This window comes from Hevea brasiliensis, chromosome 14, assembly GCF_030052815.1.
Source record: "Hevea brasiliensis isolate MT/VB/25A 57/8 chromosome 14, ASM3005281v1, whole genome shotgun sequence".
Classification (NCBI taxonomy): Eukaryota; Viridiplantae; Streptophyta; class Magnoliopsida; order Malpighiales; family Euphorbiaceae; genus Hevea; species Hevea brasiliensis.
The window spans coordinates 81,458,796-81,472,568 of NC_079506.1; the positions used below are offsets into that span (position 1 = coordinate 81,458,796).

The following is a 13,773-nucleotide window of genomic DNA, read 5'->3' on the forward strand; positions in this document are numbered from 1 at the left end:
AGTAATGTTTTGAGTAGAAATTAACCTTTCAATTTATTGAGAGAATGCATTTAAATGGCTTATTACTGATCTAATCTTTTTTATTATTTTATTTTCAATAATCATTTTAATAGTAATTTAATATACATCATTAAATTTTTTTTGTTTAAATCTAATTTATCATAGATAGAACAAAGATATAAAATATATGATGAGACTCATCTACTAAATACATTAAACTCACATATTTATATTTTAAATTTATAATAAATTGAATTTAGAAAATAAATTTTCCTACGTCATTATTAGCTGTAGGCAAATTTATTTTCTAACAGGCTTCCCCGTAGAAAGGGGGATGCATTTGACTCTAGCTACAAAATGAATGAAGAAATTACACAAATTCAAATGAATTTCACATGCTTGGAAAAAGAAATAAAAGAACAAGAAATAAAGTTAAAGTTGGCAGATTCTGGCAAATCAACTCAGGCCACATTCCTAAATGTGAATAACCCAAAAATGGAGCTATATCCGGCAAAACAGCTAATTGAGTGTTCAAGACTGAGGAGAAACCATGTGGATTAAATGTAATTTGTCTCATTATTTGAATTTTAAGGTTAAAGAAACTCTTTTCTCATAAAAAATTAAAAAAATAAATAAATAAGTCTGGTTACAATGAAATAGCTAATGGATAAATGTTCTAGTGTTCTGTTTTGGTTTAGTTAGAACATCCTTTTTTGTAAAGTGTTTACCTAAATTTTTTCACTTAAGAAAATCTACTGATTGGATTTTAATTGGATGGCATATGATAAATTTTTCCTAAATTTTATTTAATTTCAATAAAATTAGCTTGCTTATAATATATATATATATATATATATATATATATATATATATATATATATATATATATATATAAAAGATAAATGTTTCACGGTAACAACAAAAATAAGGTAAATTAAGGTATGCATGCGTAAACTCCTAGTCTGGAGCACTCAAATATATATTAAGGTTAAAGACAAAAGCTTATGTGTGGTTTGCCGTAGCTCTCATTAGACAATGAAACTTCATTTCAATTCGAGTCTTTCCCTTTTAATTCCAAGAACGAAGTTCTTAAATTGAAATTTTCATTATTATTTATAATAGATTTGTATGTTGACAACAACAATAGAACTTGAAGTTCTCGTTAGATCAAGTTTGCATATTTTACTTTTTTAAATATACCATTGGTTTGGCTACTATGTTCACAGAAGCAATAACAGTAAATGGTCCAGAACTGTTAGGAAATATTCAAGTGCCTCAAAGAGCTGGCTATATCAGAATAATTATGTTGGAATTGAGTCATATAGCTTCTCATTTGTTATGGCTTGGTCCCTTTATGGCAGATATTGGTGCACAGACTCCTTTCTTCTATATTTTTAGAGAAAGAGAGTTAGTATATGATTTATTCGAAACTGCCACTGGTATGAGAATGATGCATAATTTTTTTCGTATCGGGGGAGTAGCGTCTGATCTACCTCATGGTTGGATAGATAAATGTTTGGATTTTTGTGATTATTTTTTAACATGAGTTACTGAATATCAAAAACTTATTACGCGAAATCCTATTTTTTTAGAACGAGTTGAGGGAGTAGGTATTGTTGGTACAGAGGAAGCAAAAAATTGGGGTTTATCGGGACCAATGCTACGAGCTTCCGGAGTACAATGGGATCTTCGTAAAGTTGATCATTATGAGTGTTACGACGAATTTGATTGGGAAATCCAGTGGCAAAAAGAAGGAGATTCCTTAGCTCGTTATTTAGTCCGAATCGGTGAAATGATGGAATCTATAAAAATTATTCAACAGGCTCTGGAAGGAATTCCGGGGGTCCCTATGAGAATTTAGAAATCCGACGTTTTGATAGAGAAAGGGATTCGGAATGGAACGATTTCGAATATCGATTCATTAGTAAAAAAACTTCTCCTACTTTTGAATTACCGAAACAAGAACTTTATGTGAGAGTCGAAGCCCCAAAAGGAGAATTGGGAATTTTTCTGATAGGAGATCAGAGCGGTTTTCCTTGGAGATGGAAAATTCGTCCGCCGGGTTTTATCAATTTGCAAATTCTTCCTGAATTAGTTAAAAGAATGAAATTGGCCGATATTATTTTTTGTATCGGTAATTCAATAACAGTAACAGTAAATGGATTAACAACAACATTTATCTTATATAAAAAAAAAAAAGATAAATGTTTCATGGTAACAACAAAAATAAGGTAAATTAAGGTATGCATGCGTAAATTCCTAGTTTCGTTAGATCAAATTTGCTATTTTACTTTCCCAAAGGATGCCAAGTTAGTATTCAGAACACTTAAATGGTTGGAACCTTCGTAATTGATCGATGGGAACCTTGAAGTTGTCTTGGGATATTAGGCACTGCCGCAGCATTAATTGTACAACGAAGGGGCACGATAATGAAGATCAATACATCTCAATCCACTAAAAACATTGCCTTGGGCATGCAACCTAAAAGGATAGATTGACTGCTTGCTTAAAGAAAACTAGAGCCTAGAACAAGCCAAGCCCCTTCGATTCGGCAACAAGAGTCAATTATGGAATAGTCTTTTGGTCAAGGAAAAACAACCAATTGGTTTTGACATGCAAAAGGTTAGATTTCTCAACCTCTATCCCCCAAGCCCCTTTATTGGACGAGCTTGGATGCCCCTACTCTCAACAAGTTGTTGGTCTCCTAGAGCTACTGCTCGAAAAGTAATAAGTTAGTCCATGTTGGGTCATAAGGACAATCGTTCTTAATAGATTAAGGGGGGCCAGTCTGAGGGTTACCGGTGATTGGTAATGGCATAACCAGTGGGTAGGGGAGACAAAGTTATGTGATGGCTAGTGCAGCGCATCTGTTTCGGGTATAGAAGCAACGATGGGGCTAACTTGAGCACCCAACCCAGCAGGTCAGAGGCATAGGTTCGAATCCTGCCACCTTTCTTGCGGATCATCCTGTGGTTAGTGTATGATGGGAAATAACAAAGTAAGAAATTTTGAAATGAGCACGAAATGTCAATATATAAATTTTTACATTATTCGTTATTTTGGGGTCTTTTTGTTCTATTCACTTATAACAAGAAGCTCATCTTCAGCTTTCAAGATTTTTCTAGCATCTCACTCATGGCAGCATGTGACTTCATCTCATCGTTCATGCATGGCAGCTAGGATTCTCGGGCATCCAAGATGGTTATAGATCTACTCAAATGTGATGCTTGTAATGCACTAATGGTTGCGATCACGAGAAGGTTGTAATCGAGTTTGGTCCTTTTTCATTTAGCCAAAAATGGTTTTAAGAACAATGAGAGTGAAACGGTGTGTTTTGGCTTTAGATTTTATTATTATTATTATTATTATTATTATCAACAAGGTTTCAAAGTTGTGTTTGGCCTTTGTTCTTCATATGCTTTGATCGTTCTATTTCTATCAGTTTGTGTATTTTATTTTATAAGCAAAATTTTATTAATATTGAAATTAAAATCAAGAAAAACTCATACACTATATGCTAAAACCAAACCAATAGATCTCTTCAGGATGTATTTTTGTATATTTTTTAATGTCAATTTTTTTATATAGTTGACTCTGATTAGGATTCAATTCGAGACCTTGTAATTCTGCAAACAAGTCTAATATCATTGAGTAAAACTTAAAATTTTTCATTGATTTTAAAATTGATAATTACCTAGGAGTTAGAAATTTTTTTAATTCATCTCTTAAGAATTTTTTTTTTTTCATAGGAATTGAAATTGTGGACTCAACCTAATACTTACTACATGAATGACATGTTTTTAATTATTTAATCAAGTCAAACTAATTAGGTATCTCTTAAAAATATTATTAATTAATTAATTAATTAATTAATATTCATGAAGAACATTATTATTTAATTCCTGTATTTTGATAAAATTAATTATTTGATCTCTGTATTTTAAAAAATATACTATTTAGTCCTATATTTTGTTTTCATTAAACTATTTAGTGCATCTGTCAAATTTCTTATTGGTCAAAGGTTTAATGTCAGTTAAATTACTATTTAATTCCTCTATTTGAATTAAACTATTAATTAATCCCTATATTTTAAAAAATACGTTAATTATTAATTTCTATAATTTGGTTCCGTTAATTTTTTAATTTCTCATATTATTTTTTATGCCCAAATTACCCTGACCCTCTCCCTTGTATTTGTTTCTTATCCCTTATTTCTGTCTCCCTCCTTTGCACCACATTCTTCTCCTCCTTATTTTCTCTCTATTTTTCATTTTTTTTTATAGAAATTGATACAAGCTACGTAAGTAAAAAGATTAATTAATTTCCTTAAATCTCTAAGTAATTCATGTGATAATAAAAGAAAATTTTCAAATAAAAAAACAAAAACTGTGCCCAAGGAATTGAATGAAAATAATTTGGATAATTTAAAAAAAAAAGATAAATTCAAATTTAGTTTTTATACAATAAAATCTTCATGCAAGAATATTTTTCGAAATACAATAATTAATTTCATTAAAATAGAAGGACTAACTAATAGTTTAATATGCATTGACTGATAAAAAATTTTACGAATAGATTAAATAGTTTTGCAAAAGTAAAATATAGAAACTAAATAATATATTTTTTAAAATTTAAGTACCAAATAATTAATGAATTATTTGCATTCGGTGATGGAACCAGTGTTAATGCGATGAAGCCGGCTCTTTGTTCACACTTCAAGTTCACACCTTATCATACACGGCAGCCGTTTTTCCAAAACACTCGTTTTGTTCCCATTTCAAAACTGTTTTGGTTTCCATTAATGGGAAGGGAGCCATTTGAACGTGATTAATTCAAGTCTAACTAGGCTCCCCCTTATTTTAGAAAGAAATGCAATTGATTTTATTAATGTGATGCTGCCATATTAATTAATTTGATTTTAGCAATAATTAAGGGAAGATTATAGAATACTCTTGGTGTACATAAAAATAATACTTGACCTTTCATAAAAAGCAGACCCTCTTTATAATATGAAAAATGAGTCATATATAATTATTAAAGATGGTGCATGTGTACCGAGTATATTTAATAATCTCCCAAGATTAAGATTACCGGGTGCACTTAATAATCTCTAAAGATTAAGATTTTTTTTATTAGCTTAATTTATTTTGCGGAAAATAACATGTTAGAAAAAATGTTTTCTATTGTTAGTTGTAATATTAAACAATTGATTAGTATTTATGTCACCTAAGTATAAGTGTTTTCATATTTTAATAAGATTATCAAAGTTAAAAAAATAAAAAATAATTTCATCTTTTAAAAAAAAATTATTTTTTCTAAAATACTTAATTTTTTCTTTAAAAAAAAAAATTTCTATTAACTCATTTTTCTGAATATCCTAAATGCTAAAAAATGCTCACCATGAAACAAATGGAGATTTCAATACACTTACTTAACTATAATTTTTTAAGAGCACATAAATAATTTTCATTTATAAATAGTCATATAATATTTATAATAACGTTTATTTTTTAAATTTAAATATAATTAGAAGTATTTTTATATCACTAATAATTATAATTTGATTCTATTTTAAATTATGATATTGTTTTCTTTATCAAAATTGCATCTTTCTAGAAGGGAAATTTTTATAAAATATTGATGTTATAATATTTTATGAGTTTAATACATTATATTAGTTTTAATAAATTATATAAAATTATAAAATTTAAGCCAATATCTTATAATTAATTATTTTTCAAAGATTAAAAATGCTCTCAATAAAGAAGAAAGAACAAAAATTCTCATTAAGAAAAATAAAAATTTTCTAGAAAAGGAGAATGACTAAAAAATCAAATAATAATAAAAGAGTTACTATCAATGAAAATGATGAACAATAATTCAAAAAAAAATATATTGAACAAATTAACCATTGGGATTTTTCTTATATAATATTTATTAACTATGGTTACTTAAGCTCCAAAATAAGCCCAACTTCTAATAGAACAATGGCCAACACCTTAACTTGGTTGACAATGTCTATCATATGTTTTAATCAGAAGTTTTAAATTTCAATTAATAATACAAATCAAACGTTAAATACTCTTAATTCTCATCAAGGGCAAACTATATATATATATATTCTATTTTACATATAAAAGTCAATCCACAAGTACTAGAACCTTAAATATTTTCTTTCAATAACTATAATGGGAATGAGTATACGTACGACATTTTTTTTAATTAATTAATTATGGGTGTCTATTTTCAAGAATTCCACTTGTTTCACAGAAAATAATTTATAATATGAAAAATGTTTTTCAAAAAAATTATTTTTTAAGAAAATGTTTTTAATGAGAATATTTTCTATTGTTTGTTATAATATCAAACTAATGATATGTATTTACATTATGCGCATATAAATATTTTTATATTTTACTAAGATTATCAAAAAAATACTTCTTCTTTTAAAAAGAGAAAGTAACTTTTTTTAAAAGAGAAATTACAATTTGATCATGAGTTTTGCTCTATATTATACTTTAGTCTCTCAATTTTGATAAATTAATTTTTTAGTCTTTGTGTTCTATACTATATTACACTGAATTTTTAGAAATTAATTATTTAGTTTCTAAATTTTATATTATATCATACTTTAGTTCTTGTAATTTTAATATATAGCATAATTTAATCTTTTTGTCAATACATGAAATTATTGTAAATATTAAAATTATAAGAACTAAATTATTCTATGTATTAATATTAAAGAGATTGAATAAGTCATTTCTCAAAATTTATGGACTAAAATATAATATAGTATAAAGCCGAGAGACTAAATAATTAATTTTCTAAAATTCAGAAACTAAAATATAATAATGGGGTAAATTTCAATTTTAACTCAAAAATTATATAAATAAAGTTAAAGGTAGAAAATAATTTGAAATTTTTTTTATAATTACCCTAATTAACCTAAAAAGCTAATTAGCAACAGGTTCTTCGCAAAATAATTTATATAGAGAAATATTTTTATATTTTTCATTATTTAGTTACTATGTTAAATTAATGATATATATTTATATCATATACGTATTTTCATATTTTAATAAGATTATTAAAATTCATAAAATGAAAATGATTTCCTCTCTCTTGTAGAAGGGAAGTCATGTTTCTTTAAAATAAATTAATTTTCTTTTTAATTAAGAAAATATTTTTCAATGAAATTATTTTCTAAGAAAATATTTTTCATGGGAATATTTTCAATTGTTTGGTTACAATGTCAAACTAATGGTATGTATTTATATTATATATGTATAAGTATTTTTATATTTTAATTTATTTTAATTTACATCAAACTAAAAATAACTTTAATTTAAATAATCAATAATTAAGAATTTAATTAAAAATTAATTTAATGATTTATTTGATCCAATATAAAATTAATTCTTTTAAATTAATCTGATAAATTTCAATTTTAACTCAAAAATTATATAAATAAAATTAATTATGAAAAATTAATATTTTGATTCGAAATGATTTACAACCTGCAAACTAATTTGAAAAAATTATTTTATAATGACCCTAATTAACTTACAAAATTAATTAATAATTAAGGCTCTGTTTGTTTCAAAAAAAAAACTTGTATATAAAAAATATTTTTCGTGGAAAATGTTTCCTCAAAAAAATATTTTCTGTTATTTGGTTGCAATATTAAATTAATGTTATGTATTTATTACATATATGTATAAGTGTTTTCACATTTTAATAAAATTATCAACGTCTAGAAAATGAAAAATAACTTTCTCTTTTAAAAAAAAAAATAATTTTCTTTAGAAATGACTTAATCAAGAAAATATTTTTTGTTGATTTTTTTTTTCTTAATGTCTCAAATACTAAAAATATAAAAAATATTTTCTTATAAAATATTTTTTTGTAAAACAAACAAACCTAAATTACATTTGCGTCAAGGGCTTCACACTAATTAAGGCTTATAATTTCTGCTTTACCTCCTATATGTTTGCCTTCATATTCAAGGAGAAGGAAAATTTTCAATCTACTCGTATGGAGAACCTATTAGACAAGAGTCAATAGGAGAGAGAATGAAAAAATAACAAAAAAAAAAAAAATAATTGGACAATAGTTTGCTAGAGTCAAGTAATTAGTTAGCTAAAATAATTAGTAAAATGGGCTAAAAATTGTCTATTTGTTGGGTTACTTGTTGTTTTCGTTGATTTTTACTTTTAGTTATTGATGAATGACTTAAAAGAAATTAATTAATTAGTTAATATATCATTATCAATCCTCTCTATATCTATAGGCAGCTTTTGTTGAAGATTTAATATTGCATAAAATTAATTTGAGATATGCATATGTACATTAAACATTTGGACTAACTAACAATGAACAAAAGAAATGAAATCATCATTTATTGTCAATCTTGTAATTAATTATTATTTACTTAATTAATAATGATGATGAAAGTTGAATATGTAAGTAAACATCTATATATATATATATATATATATATATATATATATATATATAAGCAAATTCTAAATGTAGTGTGGAATTATGAGGCAGTCAATTAGACCCAACTAATTAATTAATTCAGATTTATGAGTCAGTCAACTATAATCAAGACCCAACTCTAAACAATCCTAAACTTATGTAATATAAGTTTTTCTTCTTTTTATTTTTTATACGGAGATTGAATTAGAGCAGTCAAATTTTTATATGATTCATTAATTTGATTCAAATTTATCCGATTCAAAATGATTTGTAATTTGTTTTAAGTTAAAATTTGAATGATCTGAAGGTTCAATTGTGGGTCAAATTCTTAAAAAAAAAAAATTATGGGTCAATCTAACAATATAATCTGAAATCAATCGTAGAATGGTAATGGGTTGAATTTTTACGGATGTTTGACATGAACAAATTCTAATAGAACGGGTTTGAATAATATATAATTGAATTTAAAATGAGCTCGAATTTGAAAAATAATAACCGTGACAGATTTAGATTTTACATATTGAGTGTCTGTTACCGAACCCATTTATATAAATACTTAATTAAATATAAAATATGTTTTTTTATAATAACATTTATAAATTTTATATATTTATTTTAAATAAAATAGAGTTTAAATATTTTATGAAATTATTAATTTTTTAAAATATAAATTATTAATAAAAATAAAATTTTGTATAAATTATTAATGAAAATATATAAAATAAAATGAGTATAAGTATTATTTGAGTAATAATAATCAGGTTTGAAATTAATTTTTGATAGTTGATAATAAATTTTAATTGGATTTAGGACAGATTTAAATTTTAATAATATTAATTAAATTCAAATTTAAGTAGAGTGATTTTCGCATATATTTTATCCGCTATCATCTCTAAATATGAATTGATTCATTCAACTCGAATTTTGACATGAATCTTTTAATTTGAATTAATAAAAAATAATATTTTCGCTTGAAATAATTTATATCTATTTTTTAGGTTAATTCGAATAAGCCATTTTACATTGTAAATTGATTTGAGTTACTTAACAAATTATTATATAAAAGGGATTCAATTCAAATCAATTTATGAATTGCAAGTCATTTTGAATAAAAATATTAATTTTATTAATTTATTTTTAAATCAAAATTTAAGTTAATTAAATCAATCGAAACTTTTGAGTTCAATCATTTAAATAATCAAGTTGAACTTTAATCAAATTTTTAATTTTTAAAAAATATTTGTATATAATTTATTTCAAAATTTATAGGAATTAAATCAAATTAATGATATTTTAAATAAAATAGACTTATTAAAAGTTTTGGGGTGAAAACAAATTTAAGGCTTCACGCGTAAGAGGGGTTACTTTCATATTTCACATTCACCATTCACCATTCACCATTCACCAGCTATACATGAAAGTGACATTAGATATTAAAGTATGAACTTAATTTTGTATAGTTTGTGTATTCTCATTGTGCATTTAAATTGGTTGGACATGAAAGTGACACAAAGTTTTATTAGTGACCCATTTGTGCATTTAATTATTGGTTGTTGAGGTTTTTTTTTTTTTTTTTTTTCTTTTTCCTAGAAGTTTGTTGAGGAAAGTTAAATGTCACTATCCTACTTAGAATTTATTATTTAATTCTATGACAAAATTTAATATATTATTATTAATATGTTGATTTATATATATGATTTTAATTCCATAGATAAACACAAGATAAACTATGGACTAATTAATATTAATGCAAGAAAATGGTTTGGACTTTATAAGTTGCCCATCTTTAATAACATCTTTCCAATCATAATTTTCATTTGAGGTTGTGATTATAAATAACAATAGCACCTAGTTGTTTTTATTTTATTTTTAATTTCAATAAAATTTAAATATTTTCTTTTAATACCAACAGATTTTTCTTTTAATATTTAAATTTTATATTATATAATACTTTAATATTTATATTTTTAATATATAAAATAATTTAATTCTTTTATTAATGAATGAAATTATTATAAATATTAAAATTATATATACTGAATGATTTTATATATTAAAATTAAAGAGATTAAATAATTAATTTTTTTAAATTTAAAAATTAAAATATAATATAAAATTAAAGAATTAATACTTAATTTTCTAAAATTTAAAAATTAAAATAAATTTCAGTTACCCAAATGAACTTACAATTAATTAAATGATATACATAATAATTAATTAATTAGTAGGTATAATAAAGATGTGACGTGCTCATGGCTTCAACAGTTTGGACTTCAAACTGCCAGTTTTGCTACGGCTAATTGACCTTAAATAAGTTAATTTTGAACAAGTCCAAGACAACGACACTGTTCCTGTTGACTTTGCATAGGATATTAAAAAATATTTTAATGATAAATATTCAAAAATATATTTATTAACTAAAAAAAGTAATGACTATGAAATAAAAAATTAACAAAATGAGTATCCTATCAGCTCATGAGCAACGTTGCTTCAGCTCTGATTGCTAGCTGTTAACAAAACGGTTTTCAACTGCAATTTTTCAAAAAATTATTTTTATTAAATAATAAAAAATAACACTATAATTCATGAACAACTTTAATTCTAGAGTTAATATAAAGTGTAGCTGGTTACTTAAGATCCAACATCGAATACAGTGTGTATGAATTATATAAAAATATAAACTCTATTAAAATTATCTATTAAAATTATCATAATTTTAATAGTGATTCATTTCTATTATTAACTCATGTGTGCATGTAACACCTCAAATTTTTAAATTTATTATTTTATGAGTAATATTAATATTTTATTTTATTTAAATTTTAGAAAATTATTTAAAATTATTCAGATTTTAGAAATTGAGTTTTATTTCTTAAAAATATAAAACTTTGATGATTTTTAAAAATTAATTTAAAGACCACGTGGTAAAACTAAAAATATATTTGGACTCTACGAATTTTTCTGAGTTTTCTAGAATTTTTTCGAAATTTTTGGGCTTCGTTTTCGATCCCAAAGTAGAGTAAAAATTCAAAATTTTGTATCCTAAATTGGACCGACCGAATCGGACCGATCGAATCAAACCAGCCTTTTCTTTTCTTCTTCCTTTCCCCGCACGTCCTAACCTTTCTTCCTCTCTCTCTCTCTTTTTCTCTCTCCTCCCTCCTCCCCACCCCTCGCCGCCGCCGGCGCACTGCCCCAGCCTTCCCCCACCGCCAGCTGGCCTTCCAGGAGGCCAAAAATGACGCGCAAAGAGGTGCGATGCACAACGCGCCGTTTCGGCTTCCCAGTCGAAATCTGATCGATCCGGCCACCGATTGGGTCAGGTCTTGTGTCAAACACCATCTACACCTCGAGAACTTTCCATAGACACTAAGAACACCATAATCCATCAAGCGGTTTGCTCAATTTTTGTCTGACAAATTTTAGCCAATTTCGACTTTTGGGCTAGATTTCTCGCAAACCGTGAACCCCACGAAAAAACTGAGAGTACCAGAGCGCTCCACTCGTTGAGAACTTCGCCGCAATATAAATTTCGAAATTTTTCGACACCATTTTTCGGTGGATCCCACGAAATTTCGTAGTATTTTTCCGAGCATTAAATGAGCTTAGAAAATTTTGTAAAAGTTATATACTAACCCTCGTGTTGTGGGCTTCGTGTAGGTACCTTCAATTCGCGGAAATTCGACAGCTGCCAGGGTCTGTGAATTTCCGCCTGACTAGACAGACAGGTTACCGAAAAAGTCTTGGAATTAGGTCAAGATTTTGGCTACCCCACAGTTGTCAGATGTCTCGAGCGTGTTCCCGAGATCGGAATCGGCATAGGTAAACCTGAACCTTACTTTTTCTTAATTTTCTAGTACTTGAATGGGATTAAAAATCTATAAAATATTCGTGATAGTTCAGAAAATTATGATTCTTTTTGCATTAGTATAGTAATATTGCTAAGGACCACAGGGAAAAGTTTTAAAATTTTTAGAACTCATTTGGGTAATTTTTGCAAGAAGGTTAAATTATGAGGACTAAACTGTAATTTTACATGTTGTGATTGATGGCTGTTTGGATGGGCCCACGATGGGCTGTGTGATGTGATTGAGTTGTGGATATATGGTTTGTGGATATGGAAGTGTGTTTTAAGCCTTTTTGCAGGTTGGGTAGGGCCTAGGTATAGGAGAGACTCTACCGGATTTTCGGTATGACTTATGACATATTTGGTCTTTTCTTAGTTTGTATTGAGTCAATTATATTAAATAATTGTAATAAAATTAGGACATATTTCGGACTTAGGACATATTTCGGCACAGCCTTTCTCCTTCACCCAGCCGCCACAGGGACTTCGGTTGAGTCTATGAGTAAAATATTAATTTTAATTGTAATTTCGATATTATTATATGTTCAAACATGCCCATGCACCACTTATAAATATGTATCTATGTAGTTAAACTCTAGGCACGTTTTATATTGCATTCACAACTGTTAAAGTGCCATGGATGTTGTTGTGGTAATTTGGAGCAGTGTGCGTGAGTTGGCGTACGTGTGGTATGGTGTTGGCTATGGACAGGACGGGTAGACACAGCTTGAGATCTTCGCTGGGACCCGGTCCTTCGGGGTAGACACGGCTTGAGTTCTTCTCTGGGACCCTGATTTGGTTTATTAAGCAAAAGTCCGGCTTGAGTTTTTCGCTGGCACAGGTTGGATTAAGAGAGCTGTATAAGGGATCAGCTCCCATATATGTATTGTTTGACCTTATCGAGTGTGTGAGTGCTTCAGATTACCTTTTTACTATTATGATGTGAAAATATTGACGTTGTTGCATTTCACTCTACAGGGTACATTAGTTTTAGATAGTTATAGAGATTATGGTTAAAATTGATATTTTACTCTCTGAGTTAAACGCTCACTCTTGTTTAATATTTTTCCAGGCTACAAGAGGATCATTGTTGTGGTTAACCTGTTTTTCTTCTTCGCAGGTCGTTTATTTATGTTTGTGTAATTCTGTTAACTCTTAGAATTTTCACATGTATTAGAAATATTTATTTGATTTGGGTCTGTAATATAATTTGCCATGTTGGACCTGTAAACTTATTATATGCATGTATGTTGGACTGGATGAGGGAGCTGAGCTCCTATTTGACTTTATGTTATTATGAGTATGTGGAAGGTGAGCTGAGCTCTCTAATTGATTATATATTGTGTTTATAGGTTAGGTGAGTCAAAAACTCCCCGTTAAAAGGTCCATTTTATGGCCGGACTCTGTCCGGTTGAATTCTTGAAATTGGGCTCAAATGGGCATTA

General features: G+C 27.0%; 1 pseudogene; it reads left to right on the top strand.

Annotated features, from left to right (window-relative positions):
• The first annotated feature begins 902 nt into the window (after positions 1-902).
• Positions 903-2,498, top strand: LOC131173006 (NAD(P)H-quinone oxidoreductase subunit H, chloroplastic-like; annotated as a pseudogene).
• Positions 2,499-13,773: the final 11,275 nt, after the last annotated feature.